Source organism: Epinephelus moara, chromosome 6, assembly GCF_006386435.1.
Source record: "Epinephelus moara isolate mb chromosome 6, YSFRI_EMoa_1.0, whole genome shotgun sequence".
Classification (NCBI taxonomy): domain Eukaryota; kingdom Metazoa; phylum Chordata; class Actinopteri; order Perciformes; family Serranidae; genus Epinephelus; species Epinephelus moara.
The window spans coordinates 41,787,597-41,792,752 of record NC_065511.1 but is presented as its reverse complement, the minus strand read 5'-3'; the positions used below and the strand labels follow the sequence as shown (position 1 = coordinate 41,792,752).

General features: G+C 41.5%; 1 protein-coding gene across 2 annotated transcripts in view; it reads left to right on the top strand.

Moving 5' to 3' along the window:
- The window catches only part of LOC126391486 (collagen alpha-6(VI) chain-like), an 80,301-nt gene that overhangs the window by 4,537 nt on the left and 70,608 nt on the right, over positions 1–5,156 (top strand). The gene's annotated exons all lie outside the window — the stretch shown is intronic.

Sequence of the window (5,156 nt, the reverse complement as noted above, 5' to 3'; positions counted from 1 at the left end):
CTTCCTCCTCCTCAACAGACGAAGCATTACAGAACAAGGTTGTTGTCGTACTGCTGCTTCAAGAATATAAGCAAAACAAGCCCGAAAAAGGCACTAAGAACGGCGTCGTCAAGCATCTTGTTATCCGGAGCGAGGACTACTGTGTTTTCTTCCGGTAAACATAAACACGTAACATCCGCCCCACCCCCTATCCAATCAGGAACCTTCCCTGCCCCAAACCTTGCGCGGACCCAAATAAAGGCGATTAAACTGGTCTCCCGTGTAAACCCTCATTCGGAATGAATATTTCCCATGTAAACTATCTGGAAAGACTTTAATTCCGAATGATTTCATTCAGATTTATTTCATTCTGAATGAGAAGCCATCATGTAATCACACCCACTGAGAGAAACTGGCATACTATAAAGAGTGAGAAACTCAGCGTAGGGCGGGAGGGAGGTGGAGGTGGATGGGTCAAACAAACACAGACTTTAACTCAGGAGACCACTTTTATGTGTCCTGTGACAAACCAAAAATCAGAGTTGTTTTAACGCAACCTTACGTAGCTTAGGAAGATACGTGACATCCTTACGTCAGTCATGTATTTACGTCACTTTACACACTTATTTTAATCCAGAACCTAATCAAGTAGTTTTGTTGCACAAACCGAACCACAACTGACAAAGTTACCCGCGTGTTACAACGGGTTTCAACCAGGAGACAGCTGTGTCGGTATGAGACCCTGAGGGAGCGTGACAAAGCTACGATATTTGACGATCTAAGAGTGAGAACAGGTTGAATAATTGGTAAATCCACAGTAGTGTTACTGCACTAAATGGTATTTTTTAACCTCCTGCAGAAAGAACACAGTGTTCCTCTCATCGTCTAAGAGACAATGTTCAACCACAGTCATCATATAGGCTCTTTTAAGTGCCTGTGGTACATTACAGGAACTCTAATGCAGTGTCTCTTTCTCTTCCTGTTGTGTCTCTGTAGGTTCATTCTTAGTGTTAAGCGCACTGAAGCATGATTGTGTGATTTATAGTAGGATTATTGAAGATATAATTCTTCCCTCATCTGCACAACATCTGCTGCATGAGGCCATACAGCCTCACTCTTACATCTCTATTTCTACATCTACTAACTATCTCTGTATCTGCTGTCTCTGACTGTCTCTATTTTCAATGTTTCTGGCTTTGACTTCCGGAGACTAGATACATGAAACTGTGTTAACATTCATGGCTAAAAGTGTGTATGATCAAAAACAGAAACATGGATACTGTATGTATTTGTTTAGTCAGATTTACAAAGCTGTGTATACGCCTGGTCCTGTTTCACAAATCTGAAATCATGGTGGACAACCCGTTCTCTGTCCGAAGCCACTGTAATCAGTGACGTCCGGCGTCAGATGCCGATGAAAAAAGCTGTCCTTTTACGTCAACGTGATATGCAACCGGTCGCTGTCATTATATAACGTCGCCTGGTGGTGTCAGGTGGAAACAGGGCGGGACAACAATGAAAGTTAAGGCGTTGGATGTCTGAGTTGAACAGGCAGAAGGGGGTGGTGGATGGGTCCAACAACCACTGACTTTCATCTGGGAGGCTGGCTTCACCTCCTGCAAGATTATAAAGCCAAACCCTGTTCTTTTTTCCTACACTCAGCTATGTGCGTGTGTTTGCAAAATGTAACCATGCGTGTTAATTCAGTGTTGTACCTACGTAGTGCTTTTATTTTGAAAGAGACTGTATGCAAACTGTACATTTCCTGTGAAAACAGAAGTGTATTTTGAAAACAGACAATGCATGTAACAGGCTGAAGTTGACACGGCGTCCCAGAACGTCAACAACCAACACACCCAGGGTACCTTGGACGTCATATCTTGGAAGTAGAAAGTCCATGACCAAACGTTGATAAGTGACGAGGTCGGAGTGAGGAGGTGTTGTTGTGGAGCTGGACACAATTCCAACGTTACAGTTCACAGTAAATGGATGTAGAAACGCCCCAAATAACCCGTTTGTATGTTGGTGCTTGTGTCGGCCACCAGAGAGACCTGTCAGTGAAAAGAACAGCAAAGAAGACGTGCAGTTTCAGTGATTGTGCTGCATCGCTGTGGTTCCAGCAGAGCAGCTATAACTTCGTAGCGCCTGTATCGTTAATTCTTAACATGAACACAATCATCACACCAGCCATTGTTAAACATCAGAAAATGATTAATCAGTTGGGCTCATGTTGACAAACACTTTGTAAAGTGTAGTAACTGAGAAGTGACTGCTCAAATGTCAGTAATAATATATGAAGACATGCAGCACTCGTAAGAAGTCTTTAAAAGTACCTTCGATTTTTGCCGCAACCTACCTACTCTTAAAGTGCTTGTGGGTCACAAGTGGTTGTGTATCAGTGTTCAAGTATCGAACAGCCTCAGAATATGTGCTGTTCCTGAGGTGAGATGTCCTACGTCTGAAACTCTGGAATCTCCTTCCAGAGGGGAAAGATGTGAAGATGGAGCTAGCAGGGTGAGAGGAGTTGGCGATCCCCATCTGGGTCTTGCATCTGGTACATGTGGCATATATGGAGGAGAAAGAGGGAAGTTTACAGCCAGTGATCTGAGATACTGTGCTTACAACTCTTTCCAATGGTCCCCTCTGAAGGCCATCCCTCTGTTTCAATCTGCGCGTTAACAAAAAAGGTCAGAGTTGAGTGGAAATGCAGGAAATTTGAGGTGTAGAAACTGGTCTATGGATAAAAACCAAATAGAAACAAACATAGTGAATAAATAATGACGTATATGAAGCATGTGAATAAAGATTAAAACCCTTAGATCTGTGATCTAGAGACTGTGACCAACCGGCTGTCAATCAGTGGAACAAATTGAAACTGTAGCTCATCCTCATTCTTGCCCACGTAATGTCAATCAATTTCAATCAATCAATTTCATTTATAAAGCCCAATATCACTGAAGTAAAAGATCTGATTACTTCTTTCACCGCTGCCTTGAACCAAGACACATAAGATGGTATCGATCCTCATCGAACTCTCTGCAAGAAAGCAAATAGGCGTATTTCCCAAAATGTCTGAATGTACCATGACAACAGATCCAAAGTCACCTGTTAGCTGAATCGGATGCGTTAAATAATCCAACACACCGACAGGAACTGTGACGAGAACACAGATGATTTGTTTCTTAACATGTTGCTGCGTTCACAAACACACCTTTTATCTTTAATTGCAGCACAACAAGTAGCTTCAGCTGCTGGCTCCCAAAGGTCAGCACGGGTCAGGTCAAAGGTCAAGTGATGTGAATGTCCAGCTGCAGGCTATGCATACCACACATACATCAGTACAACACACCACATAAACACTGATGGATAAGAAACACACACTGTGATAATATCAACATGGCTTAACTGTGATAAGATTACTTCACAGTTTAAATCCTCTTTCATGAGGTGTTTACGTTATTTGTCTCTGTATGTATATCATAGATCTGCTGCAAGTCAGTGTGTGTGTGTGTGTGTGTGTGTGTGTGTTTGAGTGATGCAGACGGGAGAGAGAAGCCTTTTTTGGTCAGAGTTTATATTTCTAAATGTACAGTCATTAGTCCAGAGAGTCAGCGGAGACAGGAACCAATCAGATGATCAGATTAGGATCAGCACTGTTTAGATTTTAGGATGCAGGTCATTCCCCTCAGATGCTCCCGCTGGCTCCTTCAGGGAGCGGATTTTTCCCTCAGCTGACTGTATTTTCTGTTTCTGGGATTTCCTTCATTCCTTAAAGTCTGCAGAGATGGAACGTGTCTCTGGTTTCTATGTGAGAAAAAGAGACTCAAGTATGAATCATAACTTGGCAGCAGAGCGATCTGGTCCCTGTCCTGTTCCTCTGGATGCTGAAATGTGTGTGTGTGTGTCTCCAGTATGATTTATATTTTACCCATATGAATTTTAAGAATGTAGTCAAGTTAAACAAAACGCTGCCAGTAAAATTTAAGTGTTTCTTCAACTGTGCTTATTGTTGGTCGTCGATTGAAGGGATGACTGTCAATTGTTTCTAGCTCCACCGATATGAAGGCGATTTTACCTAACTTAAAATCAAAAATAAGATGTTCTAAAATAATCTCTAGAAGCTGCATCCTCCTGTGCATTTAGAGATGTTTGAATAAAGGAGACATCGCTAGTATAAATAGACTTTTTAATCTTTAAATATTTAAATTTAGGGATGCAGGATAATATCAATATCTGCTGATAACAGCCAACATGCCTTTTCTTAATTTGCACAATGAATGAATATTACATACCCTGAGAAGTATTGTATTTCATGTGTGTTGGCATGTTCAACAAGATGAAGAGTTTCATTAGACGTTTACAGTTTGTGACCATCATCATCATCATCTCAGAGCAGAGAGCAGCTGAGCAGGTGTGATGGTGTTTTTTATACAGGATGTAAACTGCATAATCCAAATGTTGAGTCTGTAAAATGAACTGATGTAAATAGAAGACCCCCACTAGCATGCACACACACACACACACACACACACACACACACACACACACACACACACACACATCCGGATCCGGTTGCGGCTGGCTGATAACTGATGAATTATTTCCTGTTTATCTGGTGTCGGGGTGGAACTTCGTCTCAGATCAGGAAGTCTCTTTGGTTTGTTTACTGATGGATCATTTTGAAAACATTAGGAAAGAGTCTGATGGATAAATGGAAAAACACACTGACGATGCAACAGAAACTGTCAGCACCTTTAAACTCTTTCAAAATGTATAAATTATTATTTTTAATTGTAGTAATTGTATCGATAGTCAGTAATGGAAGAATTGTGGGACACCATTTTGTATAAGTAATGCCATACGGCATTAATAAAAGCAGCAGGAGTCGTAATGTTAATAGCAAATTAGCAGCTGTTTATGGAGTTACAGTACTAGTCTAGGAAATAGTAGTGATAGTCTTACTATATAATGATGAAAACTCTGTCTGTTCCACGTTTTTCTCCTCACTGACTTGGTCAATCCATGTGAAATTTGGCACAGTGGTAGAGGGTCATGGGAGGATGCCAATGAAGCAATATTACATCAATTGGCCAAAGGGGGGCGCTATAGCAACCCATTGAAATGTCAAACTTTGAATGGGCATATCTCATGCCCCGTATGTGGTAGAGACATGAAAC